Genomic DNA, 19,007 nt, shown 5'->3' with positions numbered 1-19,007 from the left:
AGGAATATCTGATAGGGTAACATGTATAGTGAATCACCAAGAAGGAATATGAGTAACTTTACCCAAATTTATTTCACTATATAGAACTACTTTTTCTTTAAGCATTTAGCTATATCAGACTTCCACAGAAGACATTTTGGAAATGTGACTGATGTACTGATATATTAATTTTTTTCTTTTTATATTATAATATCAAAGTTATATGCAAATTGTAAGAATGATACAGATAATTTTTCCTGAATCACTTGAGAGTAAGTTGCTGACGTTATACTGCATCACCACTGAATACTCTAGAGGTTCTGCCACATGATCAGGATAAAATAATCACAATCAGGAATTCAGTTGGTTGTTTGGTTACTACCATCTAACCTACAACCTACAATTGGTTGATTGGTTACTATCATCTAACGTACAACCCTATTCAACTCATACCAGTTGTTCTGGAATTCAGTGGTGAACATCCCTAGAAAGGAGAGAGGCACAGAGTAGGCACCCTCAAAATTAGCATGTCTTTCCTTTCAAATCTTTGGCTGATTACTTAAGTTCACATGTGGAGGAGACTCCATAGGGCCTAGTGGAAGGTTATAGCAGACATGAGAAGTTTTTGAGGGGATATTTCAAATTTGAAGTTTGAGTTCTACCAAACACATCAGAATAAAGCATTCAGAAAAAGACTATTCCTAGGAATGCAGGGTAGATTATAAGAGGATAATAGATCACTGCATTAGGAAAGAGTAAGGCGATGTAGGTTCTCATTTCAGTTTTGTCACTAACCAACACTTACCCATGGGAAATCACTTAACTTCTCTCTCACAAAGTACTTTTCTAGGTTATCACTATTTGTATGTCTGTAAGTTCAATTTCTTTTCATATTCAAATTTCAAAATAAAATAGGCATTGATTGCATTTTTCTTCTTTAAAAACTCATAGTGGAAAAAAGAATAACTGATTTTGCCATTGTTTTTGTGATACTGGGCTTTGAGCAAACTCTGGTAAATAGTGAAAGAGGAGGCTGGCATCTTGCAGTTCATGGGGTTGTGGAAAGTCGGACATGACTTTAGTGATATATGTATATTTCTTGGTAATTTTTTGGTAATTTCTTGGTAATATTTCTCCTACATGACACTCATCATTGTTATACACCACTTGAAGTGATAGATATAAACACTGTAAGAATATTGGATATTGTTTTCATCATGAATAACCCAGTTAGAGTTAGATATTGTTTGATGTTGCACAAAAGTGTCCTTTTTTAAAATGTGCCTCTGTTGTATTAAAATCTCTTGAAAGGTTCAATTCTACAGTATGTAAGCTCAATCTGGAATCATTTAAAAGTTTTCACATTATCTTTTTCTTTCTTAACTCTTCTAGTTATTTTCCTTGTATTTAGTGTTATAGAAAAAGCAAATGAGGGGTTGGGCCTGTTTAAACATACATGTAATTAGTGCTCAAGAGTCAGAAATAGATAGGGATTTATTATTTTAATCTTAAGTGATATTTTGTATGCCAAATTATAAATATATTTTATACTTAAACCTAAAGTAAAACTGTAACGTGGCTAGAGAAATTTTTGTAATTGGAGATAAATACTTTCATATTTGAGAGAGGCTGTATCAAAGTTGGATATTGTTACTTAGAATTGAATTTTTATGAAGGTGAAGTAGATTTTATGTTTCATATTCTTTTATTTGTAGCCCAAAATAGAAGTATATGAAGACAATCAAATGAAGTCTTAGAAAGCTTCAAATGCATCAGTACTAGTTTGATTCATACAAGTTGCTTCATTCTTGGGTATGTCATGGATAGTTCTTGAGTGTGTAAGATTCTATCCATGTCACTTCCTAAGTAAGGAAGTTACTTCTTAAACAAATAAGTCGAATTTTAACTATTGAGTAAGGGTAAAATTAAGAATATCCTAAATGAAAGAAAATGTCCAATATATTTAAAACTAGTTTACTTCTCCAGTTTAGCTCTATTTTGTGCTGTTCTCTTGCAGTAAACACCACTATCTTCAGAAAATAAGGAATGAGAGGCAAGGAAGAAAGGACATTCATTCATCTTGGAAGGACCCAAAGCACTTTGAGATTTAAAGGAATGTAATTATAGCTGCTAAAACCACCTTTGTCACCGAAATGGATGAAGTACTTCAAATTTAAATGGTAACCAGAATTCTCATGTTTCCACCTAGAACTTTAGATCACTTGAAAGGATTTTTTTTTAACTTTAAATATTTACCTTAACAAATAGCAAAGTGCAGATAGCTGATAATTTTATAACTTATTTAGCATAGTTAGGATTTTATTTTCTCTTTTAATGCTTGGCTCTGATATTAGCCAAAAGAATTGTTGTTTTTTCCCCCAGGTTATCAACTTCTTAACATAGAAACAGATAAGCCTATTTGAGTAAGAATATGGCATAGTATTAGTATACTTACAGGTCTGTCCTTTGCCAAATATTTTTTCCTTTCATAAAAGCAACTTGGGCAACATAAATGGTAGTATTCTATCACATGTGAAAGTGTTTTATAATCCTATTTTCTGAACTTTATTTCATATTGTTTTTTTAGTTTCCTTATGTGACATCTGGTCTCTTGATCTTTTTCCTCTCATATCTGACATCTTATTTTAATTTAATCTTTATTTTATCCTCTCCCCCTCCTTCTCAGGAATTTAGGGTTATAAAAGACACCAGCTTTTAAGTATTCTGTCATTAAAAAAAAAAAAGACACAAGGATCCAAAATGGAAAAGGAGAGAGAAGTTTGAAAAAATTATAGAATTATTTCTTATTGTGAAATCACAGTGATTGTTACATTTTAAGTAGAGTGGAAAGCAATTATAGAAAGACTTAAAATTCTTTGTCAGTCTTCTCAAATCTACTTGATCTTAGGCCAAAATTGTTTCAACACATGTTTTGTAAAAACTCAAATGTTTGCAACTTTAATGGCATCCTAGTGAACAATTAGAACTTTTATTCATTGGAAAAGTCTATTAATTTGGTTTTGAGGGATAACCGTTTGTTTACTTGAGTCATTGTGTCTTGGTAGTGAATGAATGCAGTTGAGTAAAACTAGGTCCTTACTTTGAAATCAGAACATGTGAAAAATCAAATACAGTCCTAATCAATGACTAATCCTAATGATTCTAAGGAATGTAGGACCTATTATTTCAGGAAAATGATTTATATTGGTAAGTGTAACCCAGGATAAGTAGTATGTAAGGAATGTTCCCTGTACTAACATTAACCTGGATAGGAAATACCTTAACATTGATTTTTTTCTTTTTAATTATCCAATTATTGGTTAAACTTCTACTTATGGCATAGTTAGGAATTTCCATATGCTTGTCACTATCTCCCAGCATTTAGCATTTTTAAAATATTGAACAAATTCTTTCTAGTCCTCAACTATTAAAAAATTATACAAAGTTGAAGAAAGTAACTTTTAAAACATAGCAAAACTTAAGTGCTGAATATCCAGTTTGCAAAAAAATAGTACATACAAAGTCACTGGGGAATTCCCTGGAGGTCCAGTGCTTAGGACTCAGCACTTTCACTGCCCTGGGCCTGGGTTCTATCCCTGGTCAAGGACCCAAGATCCCGCAAGCCACGTGGTACAGCTAAAAGAAAAAAGAATGTCAGCAAACTTCCATGTCTTCTCCACTAATGATCTAAGTTTTCTTTATCCATTTGATTGTATCTGATTCTATAACCTCGTATAACCACAGCTTCATTAATGAACCCAAAACAAACAATATTGTCAAAATTTTTATTGTGATACATTTACCACTCCTTACCAAACATTTATTTCCGTTTAAATTCATCTCTCAGTGATTTGGAGGGCTTCCCTGGTGGCTCAGATGGTCATGAATCTGCCTATAATCCAGGAGACCTGAGCTCGATCCCTGGGTGGAGAAAATTCACTAGAGAAGGAAATGGCAACCCATTCCAGTATTCATGCCTGGAGAATTCCGTGGACAGAGGAGCCTGCTGGGGTACAGTCCATGGGGTCACAAAGAGTCGGATACAACTGAGCGACTAACACTCCCTTTCACAGTGATTTTTGGTAACCATGGATAGGATCATTGAAATCCACAGGGAGTGGCTTTTTCTAATCATTAATTTTCACTTTTTTCACTACCAAATTTGTTTTTTAGGGTTATAATATTAACAAGGATCAAATTAAATTAGAACTTGACCTCTCTAGTGATAATGAAGTCGCTCAGTCGTGTTCAACTTTTTGCAACCCCATGGACAGTAGCCAACCAAGCTCCTCCGTCCATGGGATTTTCCAGGCAAGAATACTGGAGTAGGTTGCCATTTCCTTCTCCAGGGGATCTTCCTGACCCAGGGATCAAACCCAGGTCTCCCGCATTGTAGGCAGACGCTTTACCGTCTGAGACACCAGGGAAGGCAAAATAAAAATATTGCCTTTATTTTCCCATCAAGTCCAATTCAGAAGTCATGTAATTCACATGCATGAGACTACCTGATTACATATTACTTATTTTTTCTGGTCCCATCTAAGCTGAGTGCCTCCAGAATCCCAAATCTATTGTGGCTTTTGATGAGGGAATGGAATCAGGCTTCTGACTGTGCAGCTGACAGAATTTCTAAATTAGAAACTCTCATTTCTAACTGTACAAACTATCATGGACACCCTGAATAGGCTAAAATTTAAAAGATGATGTTCTAGCTATGTTAAAGTTGAATCGAACACCCAGTTTTATCCAAGTTCATTAGCTTAAAATTATGATTCTTGGGAATAGAGTATATTCTTGCAGATGGTAAGACCACTGCAAATAATGTATCTATAAAGGATCTTAAACTCATAAAGCTTAATAGGCTCCATTTAGGAAAACTCTCCTTATGGAGGGAAGCCTAGCTATAATTTGCCCAGACAAATAGGAATTTAACATAATAGTAATTAATGTGTACTGAGTGATTACTATACGTGAAGCATTGGGATTAGTGTTTAATATGCATTATCTGAGGCTTCACCACTCTATTTGACATAGGTCATATTACTAAATATCTCCATCTTACATTTGAGGAAACACATTCTCAGGGAAGTTATTTAAATTGCCCTGCATCAAGTTGCTAGTTCAACGTAGAGTCAGCTCCATAACCTAAACTCTTAACCAGGAGTTTAACCAGGAGTTTATTCTAGTTTATAAACATTCAATACTTCAAAACTTCAACTTGTTAAAATTTTTATTTACCCAGTGGCAGATAAGGAAAGGTCTTATTATTAGCAGCATTCTCATTTCAGTTTTGTGAAACTATGTTCCCTTAAGATACTGTTTTTCTTTTGCAACATCAATTTTATTCTGTCAGTGATTTCTCACTGTTCTGATTATGTTCTTAAAGTAGTAGTTATTATTTAATAGAAAAGATACTTGAAGATGATATCATTAGACCCACATTTATCTGAGATTAGAGACAGAGGACAGAGAAGGGAAAAATAGCTGAGGAAAAAATGCAAAACTGGCCTGTTACTCAGCTGTCCTCCCTTAAAGTCTTATGTGCCTTTCTCTTTATCCTAAGAAAATTCTTCATTGTTTTTCAGTCTCAGTAACTGATATTGTTACTAAAAACAAAAATAGTAGTGAATTTGGAGACCAGTTCATCTTGAATTTTTATTTTATATTGGAGCATAGTTTATTAACAGTATAATTTCAGGTGTACAGCAAAGTGATTCAGTTACACATATACATGTATCTGTTCTTTTTCAGGTTATTTTCCCATTTATGTTATTACAGAATATTGATCAGAGTTTCCTGTGCTATAGTACATCCTTGTTGGTTATCTATTTCAATATAGTACTGGCATACATTTTCTGTTAAATTCATATATCAGATCAGATCAGATCAGTCGCTCAGTCGTGTCCGACTCTTTGCAACCCCATGAATCACAGCACGCCAGGCGTCCCTGTCCATCACCAACTCCTGGAGTTCACTCAGACTCACGCATTGAGTCAGTGATGCCATCCAGCCATCTCATCCTCTGTCGTCCCCTTCTCCTCCTGCCCCCAATCCCTCCCAGCATCAGTGTCTTTTCCAATAAGTCAACTCTTCACATGAGATAGCCAAAGTATTGGAGTTTCAGCTTCAGCATCAGTCCTTCCAATGAACACCCAGGACTTATCTCCTTTAGAATGGACTGGTTGGATCTTCTTGCAGTCCAAGGGACTCGCAAGAGTTTTCTCCAACACCACACAGTTCAAAAACATCAATTCTTCGGTGCTCACAGTCTAACTCTCACATCCATACATGACCACAGGAAAAACCATAGCCTTGACTAGACAGATCTTTGTGGCAGAGTAATGTCTCTGCTTTTTAATATGCTGTCTAGGTTGGTCATAACTTTCCTTCCAAGGAGTAAGCATCTTTTAATTTCATGGCTGCAATCACCATCTGCAGTGATTTTGGAGCCCAAAAAATTAAAGTCTGACACTGTTTCCACTGTTTCCCCATCTATTTCCCATGAAGTGATGGGACCAGATGCCATGGTCTTCGTTTTCTGAATGTTGAGCTTTAAGCCAACTTTTTCACTCTCCTCTTTCACTTTCAAGAGGCTTTTTAGTTCCTCTTCACTTTCTGCCATCAGGGTGGTGTCATCTGCATATCTGAGGTTATTGAAATTTCTTCCAGCAATCTTTATTCCAGCTTGTGCTTTTTCCAGCCCAGCGTTTCTCATGATGTACTCTGCATAGAAGTTAAATACGCAGGGTGACGATATACAGCCTTGACGTACGTACTCCTTTTCCTATTTGGAACCAGTCTGTTTTTCCATGTCCAGTTCTAACTGTTGCTTCCTGACCAGCATATAGGTTTCTCAAGAGGCAGGTCAGGTGGTCTGGCATTCCCATCTCTTGAAGAATTTTCCACAGTTTATTGTGATCCACACAGTCAATGGCTTTGGCATAGTCAATAAAGCATAAATCAGTTCTCTGTAAATTGATGTATAGGCTTAAGTCAACTCCTAAAATCCTGGCAAAATTTTTTAAATTTATGTGGAAAGGCAAAGAAATTTGAACAGCTAAAATGACTTTGAAAAAGAAGGAAAATGGAAGGAACCACTCTACCCGATTGCAAAATTTATATGGCCACAGTACTCAAGACTGGTATTAGCAGTAGGATAGACATATAAATCAGTAACAGAATAGATAACCCAGAAATAGCCCCACACAAGTATAGCTGGCTGATTTTTTTTTTAATGAAAGTGTAAAGGCAATTCAATGGAGAATGGACTGTCTTTTTATCAAATAATGCAGGAGCAACATGGTGCTAGTGGTAAAGAATCCTCCTGTCTTATACAGGAGACACAAGAGAGGCGGGTTCATCCCTGGGTCAGAAAGATCTCCTTTAGTAGGAAATGGCACCTCACTCCAGTATTCTTGCCTGGAAAATTCCATAGGCAGAGGAGCCTTGTGGGCTACAGTCCATGGGGCTGCAAAGAGTTGGACATGACTGAGCAACTGAGCACAATTGAAAATTCATAGAAAAGAAAAAAAAAGCCTAATTCTCACCTAAATTCTCAGCCTAAATTCTCACCTTATACAAAAATTAACTTAAAGTGAATCATAGATTTAAATGTAAAACTAGAAAACTTTTTAGAAGTTTTATGTAGGAGAAAATCTTTTTTTGTTTTTTTGTTTTTAATTGGGGGGAAATTGCTTTACAATATTGTGTTGGTTTCTGCCATACAACACAAATCAGCTATAATTATGCATATATCACCTCCCTCTTGAGTTTATCCCTCTCCTCCTCCATCCCATCCCTCTAGGTCATCACAGAGCACCAGGATGGGCTCCCTGTGAGAAAATCTTTAGGATCTGGAGGTTAGTGAAGAATAGTTAGGACAGCAAAGCACAACCATAAAAGAAAGAAAAATGGATAAGTCAGACTTGATCAAAATTTAAAACTCGTGCTCTGTAGAAGACCTCGTTAAAAGGATGAGAAGACAAAAGTCATACGTAGAATACTTAAGGACCCGCAAAACTCAACAGTTAAAACAATCAATTCAAAAATGGGCAAAAGACATGAACTACTTCACCAAAGAGGATATACTCTTAATAGCATTGGCAGAGAAGCGCATTGAAGATATTCAATATCACCTGCTATTAGGGAAATGAAAATTAATGCCATGATGAGTTATCACTGTATACCTGTTAGAATAGCCAAAATAAAAAATAATAACAATGCTTAATACTGATGAGGATACAAAGTAACTAGATCTTTCATATTATTACTAGTAGGAATATAAAACAGAACAGACACTGGAAAATAATTCGATAGTTTATTTTAAAAAATGTACACTTACCATATGACCTAGCAATCCCACTGTTGGGGATTACACCCAGTAAAGTGAGAACTTAGGTTCACACAAAAACATGTACCTTATTGTTCATACCAGCTTTATTTGTAATAGCCATGGATTGTACCAGCCAACATGTCTACAATATGTAAATGGCTAAACAAACTGTGGTATATCCATACTATGGAGTACAATAATAGCAATAAAAAGGAATGATCTACTGATACATATCACAGCTTGGATGGATCTCAAGGACATAAGGCCACATGATGTGTGTGTGATTCCATTTATATGACATTCTTAAAATGACACAATCATGATGATGGAGAACAGACATTTGTTGCCATGGATTTGGGAAGGTTGGGTGTGACTATAAAGAGGTAGCACCAAGGGATGTCTTTGCAGTGATGGAATAGTTTGTATCTTAATTGTGATGATAGCTAGAGTAATCCACATGTGTCATGAAATGACATTGAATATACATACATTGTACCCATGTCAGTTTCCTGGTCTTGATACTGTATTATATTTATATAAGATGTGACTACTGGGGCAAACTTTCAAGGGTAAATGGGGCTTCTCTGTACAATCTTTGCAACTTCCGATAACTCTTTTGTTTCAAAATAAAAAGTTAAAAAAAAACCCTATTTTAATTAATATGTATGGTCCAGAAAATTCAGTCCTGTAAAATGCAACGTTATGCTGCCGCTGCTGCTGCAGCTAAGTCACTTCAGTCGTGTCCAACTCTGTGCAACCCCATAGACGTTATGCTACTTGTGGATTAATGAAATGACTAGGGTGAGCTACACTAGAACCTGGTTAGAAGCTCTGAGGGTGCGGCTTTGAGCTCCAGATCTACCCCTACCCTCAACCTCCCCAGCCCATCTGGTGGCAGTTGTCTGCTTTGGTTTTAATATTGCCAAGGGCATTTCTAGGTCTTATGGCTGGCTGGTGGACTCCCAGGACAATCCCATTGATTCAAAAAATCTCCCAGTTAACAACTGTTTCATGAGCCACATCTAGGGAGATTGATCCAAGAAAGTATTAGGGGTGCTGAGATCTACCCTCCTACTTCCTTGGGTTCCTGGGAGGGATTGCTGGCTATTTTTTACCAAGTTCTCTCTCCCCTGCATTGTATCGTACTATCATCCCTCTTCTACCATAGGAACTATAAACAGCCTTATTTGAGAACAAGGGTTGAATCAACTGTTACAGCTAAGTGCATATTATCCAAACATGTGTATGATAAAATGTTCCCCTTTTTATAACAGTTTTCAGTCCAAGGTTTAGCGTATCTTATGTTTCTGAGATTTTGTTTATGAAGAATATTTCATGTCCTTTGTAAAAAGCCATTGATCCAAGGTTCCAGTAATTTGAAGAAAAGTAAAAGAAGAACCAGAAAAGTTATGTTATCCTTGCTTTCTAAACTAAAGGGCATAAAATTCGAAGTGATCCTGCAGATTCTTTTGGAAAGAATATTAAGCGATCAGCTGGGTTATACCTCTACCTTATAGTGGGACGATCAACATATCTGACTGATGGAGTGATTTCATGCCATTTTACATACTGACTTCATTCATTCATTTCATTACATATTTACTTGGGGAAAATAATATTTGCAATAGATAACAAATTTAAATTTACTTTGTGCTAACATTAAGTTTAAGTGATTTGTGTATATTATCTCTTTCTTGGCTGTAAATATGTCACTATGGAGGGTACCAGGGATACAAAGAAGAGTAGATGCAGGTGCCGGCATCTGTCTCTCTAACAGAGCAGACAAACATGTAAGTAGCAGTGTTCAGAGATTAATGGGAATATGAGGACAGAGCTGTGACAGTGCTTTTTCTGTTTGGGAAGGGTGAGGAGAGACTTCCCAAAGCACAAATGAATCCTACTGCTGAATGTTACTGGTTAACAGGATTTTACTGCCAAGGAACAAGCTAGAGGAAAAGAGTATTCCTGTTCTAGGCGAAAGGAATAACATGTGCAGAGATATACTTACCTCCTTTACAGGAAAAAAGGACATAGACTTTTAAAGTTGAAGAGTTTATCCAAGGTATTTTATTTTGACATCCTTACTTGATATAAAATTAAATGGAAGCTCTTGAAGGCAAATCTATTTATCCAGTATTTCTCAGAAATTACAGTATCACTTGAAATATTCTTTCAAACTATGTAGTTCAAAATGCATTTTGATCAGATATTACTCTATTCCACAAAAGAAGGTTCTTCCTTGTGTTTTCTTTGTTTATAAATCTGCTTTACTTTCAAGCTAAAATGTAACTAGGTATTATTTCTATTTCTCTTAAAATTTTTTATTATTAAAAATTGTAAGAATTCAGAAAAATTCAGAATAATATTAAAAACATTGTTATCTTACCACCAAGAATTAATTGAATGCCAACATTTTCCCATTTTTTTTTAAAGAAATAAAACCATTTAGGAACAATTGAAATCCTCTTTGTATCTTTCTCCAATCTTATTCTTGTCATCCTTTTCTGGAGAAAATGCTGTGAGGTTGGTGAATATATATTCTTATGTATGTACCCATAAACAACATGAAATGTAAATAATGATATACTAGATGTACTTTTTCCATCTTTCATGATGTGTGATATTCATTTAAATGCATTTTTTCATATGAACTCAAAATAAAACATAGCACAGGTGAGTTGGCAACATACTATAGTCAATAGTAGAGATTTCTCATGCCTCTCCTGCCTTCCAAGATGCCCTACACTCTGTCTATGGAGTATGTTTCTTTAGATAAACCTTCTTTCACTTAAAAAAAAAATAGTGGGGATTTGCTGTTGTGTTGTGACTTTGTCCTCCTGTGTTCTCTTCTTGATACCTAAAATACCACTGTTTTCTAGTTAATTCTGCATCATGTTTTGGGAGAATGTAATTCTTTCATTCTGTAGGTTTTCAAATGTAGTTTTAAAGACTTTTGTTGGGAAAACAGTTATTTCTGTGGGCTTATATCTCTCACATTAGCTCTTTTAATTCTTTACTTCTGAGATCATTGTAGCAGAAATAGTCTGTAGTAGAGTCAGATGATCAAAAATGACTATACCATGTGGTAGAAAGTCTCACTTCACACATGTACTGCTGGCAAGACAACAATACTGGGTAGTAAGAAGTCAGTCATGATGTGTGGGAAGAGTTAGCCTCTGAAAATGCCATGACAAGACGATCCAGAAAGAGGATGTTTATCTGAACTTCTAAAAGAGCTTAGAAGTCCTTTAACCAAGGACCTGGCCATGGCATAAGGGATGATAGAGGAAGAGATAGAAATCTTATTGTGAAAGAAAGGATTGCTGTGGGTGTTGAGAACACATTCTTTACCCTTTGATTCTTTGTACCAAATGTAATTAGCAGTAAATGTTTTAAGTTAATGACAATCAGCTAGAATACCACTAAACATATGTGGCAATTGAAGAGCATGATAAATACAAAGCAGCTCCTTGTTTCTGTTACTTACCTTCTCAAAAGGGTGAGAAACTAGAAATCTGCACAAATGCTTGTACTAGGCAAGCCAGTTAGTCCTAACCTCACTGGTGTTTTAATTCTGAATTAACGGTCCCCAAGCAGTAGCAACAGAATAATGGCGCGGAGGGAGGAGGGGGGATTAGTTTTTATCATTCCAGCTTGTACATTTTGAAGATTAACAATTCTGGCACATGGTCACAGGAGAGCTTATCTAAAAATACCAAATTGTAGAAATGAAAGGAAACACTCATTCCCTAAGAAACTCATTCTTCTTGGAGTCAGGCCCAGCTTTTGTTTCCTTCTGTTGGTTTAACATATATAGAAAGGAAAACATGAAACATTCTGGTACTTTAGAACTCTCTGATGTTAAATAATGAGCCACTGTATAACTAGTGCTAGAGTACAGGTGAGTTTCACATGGGTAATGTTTAAAAGGAAACAAGATGCAGATGGTGTGTGTGTGTGTGTGTGTGTGTATGATCAATTGATTTTTTACAAGGTTAAGAAGCAGTCCAATGAAGAAAGATTAATCTTTCCAACAAATGATACTGGAACAGTACAAACAAAGACAAAAAAAAACCAAAAGCCCTTGCCTCATAACTAAACATAGGCCTTGAAGATAAATGAAAGAGAGGAGATGGTAAGAGATTCACTGTATAGAAATGAAGTAATAAAACTCCCATGAGAATAGAAATATCTAAATGGTAGAAGGAATAATTGGAAGACGGTTTAGTCTTTTGAGTGAGAAGCATTATGTATTGTAGGAAATATGTATATGTTATAGCTAAATATTCATTTAACCCACTAGCTTATTAAGCATGCTGCTATTCACAGAGCAGTCTAACTGTGTTAGATTGGAGGGGTATTATAAAGACCCTTTGAGGGACTCATATATAAACAATAACAGAACATGATAAGTGCTATCATAGTGGTGCCAGGGAAGCTCAGAGGAAGGGACTGGGTAATATGTACACTCATCCTGAATGGGCTTCCTTTGCTAACCCACTGAGCGCTGAGTACACTGAAGAATGTTCATTGATCCACTGTCCTTCTGAGCACTTTGGGAAATTGTTCATTTGATAGCTAAAATCCAATAAGGGATCTCTTCCATCCGGTGCAATTTGAATCATGATAATTACCTCAGGCTGAAAGAATAGACAAAGTGAAGGAATCTGATGTGGTTTCCCTTTATTCTTCCTTTGAACTGTCATCACTTTTAAGTGGGCAGTCTTTCTCTTGCCTCTAGTTCTGTACAATGTCTATCACACAAGGAAAGCAGCAAAGGAATTTTTTAAAGACTGCCAAAACTCTATAGAAATGAAAGAATGCCTTCTTTTTTTTTTTTTTTTTAACGTAAAGAAGTCTCTGTGATACTCTATGCACAGACAAAAGGGAAGTTGAAGTTGCATGTGATCACTTTGGCCAGCCTTTTGTGGATTTTCTAATGCACATTCTCATCTCTCTTTGAAGATTGCAACTTGTACTCACACTTTCCTAAAAGCAAGTACTCTTTTATTCTCCCCTAGTCTCTGTCACATAACAAGAGCGTTGGTGGAAATTGCTTTTCCATAAAAAGAACTGTGCCACCTACTCTTCAAATGCCACTGATTAAGAAAATCATTGATTGATTTTCCCTAGGGAATAAATTAGGCTTTCCCCTGAGAGTGGAAAAAATAAATAATGGGATATAAAGAATGAAGTTTGCTGTGTGTTATGGGGAAAATGTTTATGCAGTTGCCATGGAAATACCATGTAGGCATTTAAACCAGAAGCTTATGATATCTCTGTATTTGCCAAATATAAATCAGATATGAGTTGCATTCATTCTTTTTCTTGGCTCACATTTAGTCTGACATGTGTGGTTATGTAAAATATGCTCCTGCTTTAGCATATTTGCTTAATATTTGCAGGAAACGTATAATACAAGGGGCTGCCATGTTTTAAGATCGTATAATTAAGGCATAGAAATAAAACTAAGGGAAGCAATTCTCAGCAAATGATTCCTAAAAACAAATAGTAACAGTCAGAGTGCTTGAGGCTGGATTTTCCTGTGACATTCATAATTAACAGAGCTAATTAATTTTTTCTTAATGAAACATTCACAATATTGGACCTGATTAGTGCTAGCTAGTTGTTTGTGAATAATGTCAGATGCCAAAAATGCACAATTTGAGACTTTATTCTTATTTTAATGTATGTGATTTCATTTCACAAGTGGAATAAAACACAACAGCCAGTGTTTCTGAATTATTACACTTTTCTGCCACACGGCATCAGTTAGCCTTCAATTTCATGCCTTATAAGGGAGGCATGATAGAAATCTAGGGAGGGCATATATGAATTTTGAAGATACGGAGAATTTGATACAGTTTTTCAGTGCTTGAACTTTTTTTTTTGCTAATTCCAAAGATAACACAGACAATGCAAACTGTACCAGAAGCCACTGCCTCTTATGAGGCACACAAAGCAGAACAATAGGAAAACCTAAAAATGATTTGCTTCATTCATGGAAAATGGGGTGTTACCTAATTAATTCTAATAACTCATCTTTTTATGTCAATTTTGCTACCCATTTCATAGCCCATAAGTTTATTATTTCCTCACTTAGATTTCCTCTAAGATATCATGTGCTTTGTAAGCAGATAGCCTAGAGGCCTAATGTCTTATTAAAACAGTAATTGCTTATATGGTCCAATAAATACAGTAGTACTTTAATGAGGCCAAATAGTTGCACAGATGGACCAATAGGAAAGGGCTAATCAGGGAAAGTTTTTCAGAGGAAGGAAGTTTTGAGTCAAAATTTAAAGATCTTTCTGAGGGCATTTTAGCAATATATATCAACAATTTTTAAAATATGTATATATACACCTGCAAAATTTAAGGAGAAAAGATGTTTGCAAAGATTTAATTAGAAGTATATTAGTCTCTCTCTCTCTCTCTGTGTATATATATATATATATATATGTACACACACACACATATTGGCTGCATTGTGTACAGCATGCTGTGGGATCTTAGTTCCCCGATCAGGGGTTGAACCCATGCCCCCTACAGTGAAAACACAGAATCTTAACCTCTGGACCACCAGGGAAGTGTCCCCCAAAATATTTTCTAATTTCTTCTGAATATTCCTCTTTGAATCATAAATTGTTTAGACAGTTTCCAGGTATTTGGGTATTTTCCTATTATCCTTCTGTTTTTAATTTCTATTTTTTATGGGCAGGGAACATTCTCGATTTCTATTTTAAATTTCTTAAGATTTCTTTCATGACCTAGGATATGGTATATCTTGGTAAATGTTTCATATAAACAGAATGTATATGCTGCCTTTGTTGGATAAATATCTATAAATGTCAGTTAGAATCAGTTGGTTGATGGCCTTGTTTAGGTCTTCTGTATCATTGCTGTTTGTTCACTGTTGTTTACTGAGAGAGAAATGCTGAGATTACCAAATGTAATTGTAATTTATCTGTTTGTTTTTCCTTTCAGATCTGTCAGTTTTTGCTTCATGCATTTTGAATCTCTCTTGTTAGGTGCATACACATTTAAAATTGCTATGTCTTCTTGGAGAATTGACATTTTTTAGTATATAAGGTTACTCTTCATTCCTGTTAATTGTCTTTACCCTGAAGTCTACTTTGATAGTATAACCACTCCAGCTTTATGTTTATTAGTGGCTTCATGTCTATCTATCTTAAAAAAAAAAAAGTTTAATCTACCCGTAAAATTATATTTGAAGTGTGTTTCTTGTAAATACCAAATAATTGAGTCATGATTTTCCAGATCCATTCTGATAATCTCTTTAATGTGTATACTATTTGCATTTAATGTAATTGACATATTTCAATTTTGTTTATTTGTTTTTGGCTGCACTGAGTCTTGGTTACTGTGTATGGGCTTTCTCTAGTTGCAGTGAGTGGGGACTACTGTGTAGTTGCTGTGCATGGGCTTCTAACTGTGGCAGCTTCTCTTGTTGCAGAGCACAGGCTCTAGCGTACAGGCTCAGTAGTTGTGGTGTATGGGATTAGTTACTGCACAGCATGTGGAATCTTCCCCAACTAGGAATCAAACCTGTGTCCCCTGCATTGGCAGGTGGATTTTTATCCACTGTACCACCAGGAAAGTCCTTCCTGTTGCTCTTGTTATTGTTCAGTCAGTCATGTCTGACTCTTTGTGACCCCATGGACTGCAAGCATGCTAAGCTTCCCTGTCCTTCACTATCTCCCAGAGTTTGCTCAAACTCATGTCCATTGAGTTTGTGATGCCATCCAACCATCTTTCTTCTGTCGCCCCCTTTTCCTCCTGCCCTAATCTTTTCCAGCATCAGGGTCTTTTCCAATGAGTTGGCTCTTTCCATCAGGTGGACAGAGTATTGGCATTTCAACTTCAGTATCAGTCTTTCCAATGATTATTCAAGGTTGATTTCCTCTAGGATTGACTGGTTTGATCTCCTTGCAGTCCAAGGGACTGTCAAGAGTCTTCTTCAACACCACACTTCAAAAGCATTAATTCGTGGTCCCTCAGCCTCCTTTATGGTCCAATTTTCACATCTGTACATGACTAGTGGAAAAACCATAGCTTTGACTAGATGGACCTTTCTCAGCAAAGTGATGTCTCTGCTTTTTAATATGCTGTCTAGGTTTGTCATAGCTTTTCTTCCAAGGAGCAAGCATCTTTTAATTTCATGGTTGCAGTCACCATCTGCAGTGATTTTGGAGCCCAAGAAAATAAAGTCTGTCACTGTTTCCATTATTTCCCAATATATTTGCCTTGAAGTGACAGGACTGGATGCCATGATCTTCATTTCTTGAATGTTAAGTTTTAAGCCAACTTTTTAACTTACCTCTTTCACCTTCATCAGGAGGCTCCTTAGTTCCTCTTCACTTTCTGCCATAAGGGTGGTGTCATCTGCATATCTGAGGTTATTGATATTTCTCCCAGCAATCTTGATTCCAGCTTGTGCTTCATCCAGCCGGGCATTTTGCATGATGTACTTACTCTGTTTATAAGTTAAATAAGCAGGGTGGCAATATACAGCCTTGATGTACTCCTTTCCCAATTTTGAACCAGTCCATTTTTCCATGTCCAGTTCTGTTGCTTCTTGACCTGCATACAGATTTCTCAGGAGGCAGGTAAGGTAGTTTGATATTCCCATCTTTCAGAATTTTCCAGTTTATTGTGATCCACACAGTCAAAGGCTTTAGTGTAGTCAGTGAAGCAGAATTAGATGTTTTTTGGAATTCTCTTGCTTTTTCTATGATCCAGTGGATGTTAGCAATTTGATCTCTGGTTCCTCTGCCTTTTCTAAATCCATCTTGTACATCTGGAAGTTCTTGTTTCACTACTGTTGAAACCTAGCTAGGGAAGTCCTAATTGACATATTTGAATTTAGGTGTACTATTTATTTTCTGTTTGTTATCTCTGTTTTTTTTAATATTGTTTTCTCTTTCCTAACTAATTTGAACATTTTCTGTTTTTCTGTTTAACTTACCTATTATGTGTTTAGCTTTATGTCTTTGTAGACACTCTTTTAAGGATTACAATGTACATACTAAACTTGTACAATCTACTAAGAACCAGCATTTTACTATTTCAAGTAAAATGTAGAAATCTTATAACCATAAAAATGACTTCATCTTTGCCCCTTTTAGGTTATGTTTCTTATATATTATACTACATGCATTGAAAACTCTATCAGACCATATAATTTTTTGCTTTCAGATGTCAAACATAAGGAATTCAAGAGGAAAGAATAGTCTGTTATGTTTATCTAGATATTTACAATTTCTCTTCCTCATTCTTTATTCTTAATCTTCCAAACTTCCTACTGATAGCTTCTCTCTGAACAACAGAAAAAACAATTATTTTAAAGCATGTCTGCTGGCAACCTTTTCTCTTGTTCTCATTCATCTAAAGCATCTATATCTGACCTTTACACCTGAAGGACATTTTTGTTGAATGTAGAATCCTTAGTTGATAGTTCAGTTATTTCAAGGCTTTAAAAATAATGTGTTACTTCCTGTTACTATTCTCCGCTGTTTCTGGTAAGAAATCGTAAGTCATTCTGGTTGACTCCCTAAAAGTATTGTTTTTCTTTGGCTAGTTTCTACTTTTGTTTCTTAGTTTTCATCAGGTGTGATTATGATATCCTGGGTTTAGATATCTTTGTGCTTATCCTTTACTAAGTTCACTGGGCTTTTTAAATCTGTAGCTTTGTATCTTTTGCCAAACTTGAGAGATTTTCAGACATTATTTCTTCTCCTGTATTTTTAGCACCATATTCTTTTTTTTTTTTTTTACAATTCAAAAATTTTTTAAAAATTTTTAAATGAAGGATAATTGTTTCACAGTGTTGTTTTGGTTTCACAGTGCCATATGACAATGTGAATCAGCCATAAGTATACATATGTCCCCGCCCTCCTGAGCCTCCCTCCCACCTCCCATCCCATCCCACCCTCTAGGTTATCACAGAGCACTCGGCTGAGTTCCCTGTAGCACCATGCTCTTTTTTCTTTCCTTCTGAGCCTCTAGTAACATTGATGATAGGCGTTTGGTTGTTTTTGGTCTCTGGAGCTGTCCTCTTTTTCTTTTTTTGTTAGCTCAAATTTATTTCTGTCATTCAGATTGTATAATTTTTATTAACTATCCTCAAATTCACTGACTTTTTCATTTATCATTGGCTATTGAGCCTTCCCAGTGGATTTTTCCATTTAAAATGTTGTATTTTTCAACTCCAAAATTTCCATTTAGTTTTTCTTCATATCTTCTATCTCTTTTCTGTGACTTTCTAACTTTCCATTTGATTCAAGAGTTTTTACCATTGTATGTATTTCACAAGTATTTTTTAATGGGTAATTAAATGTCTTTGTCAGGTAACTTTACCATCTATGTCATCTTGACACTGGCATCTGTTGATTGTCTTTTCCTATGGGGTTCTTTATATGCCAGGTAATTTTGAATATCATGAACATTTTGAATAGCATGAGTCTCTGGACCCTCAGTTATTAATATGTTCAACCAATCTGCTGTTTTTATTCCTACAACATGCAGTTGCCTACAGGTTCTGATACCTGATGCATGACAGGATTTTTATTGTTTTCCCTCTTCTTCCTGCCTCCCTAGACACTTGGCTTTCAGTTTCTCTGGTCTGCTAATTCACTTCATTCTCTCACAGATATTTATTTAGTACTCACAGTGTGCT

General features: G+C 35.7%; 1 protein-coding gene across 6 annotated transcripts in view; it reads left to right on the top strand.

The window, feature by feature from the left end:
- PEAK1 (pseudopodium enriched atypical kinase 1) overlaps window positions 1-19,007 on the top strand; it is a 309,528-nt gene that overhangs the window by 155,648 nt on the left and 134,873 nt on the right. For 4 of the 6 annotated variants that reach the window (XM_055555614.1, XM_055555615.1, XM_055555616.1 and 1 more), the window contains one exon: window positions 1,997-2,159. The exons of 1 other annotated variant lie outside the window; for it this stretch is intronic. The gene's annotated coding sequence lies outside the window, so the exon portion shown is untranslated. Of the gene's footprint in view, window positions 1-1,449; window positions 1,792-1,996; window positions 2,160-19,007 lie in introns of those variants that run through there. One more of the 6 variants, XM_055555618.1, reaches the window with a different exon arrangement.

Source organism: Bubalus kerabau, chromosome 19 (assembly GCF_029407905.1).
Source record: "Bubalus kerabau isolate K-KA32 ecotype Philippines breed swamp buffalo chromosome 19, PCC_UOA_SB_1v2, whole genome shotgun sequence".
Lineage (NCBI taxonomy): Eukaryota > Metazoa > Chordata > Mammalia > Artiodactyla > Bovidae > Bubalus > Bubalus kerabau.
The sequence above is the reverse complement of the archived record's forward strand: the minus strand, read 5'-3'. Positions and strand labels throughout refer to the sequence as shown.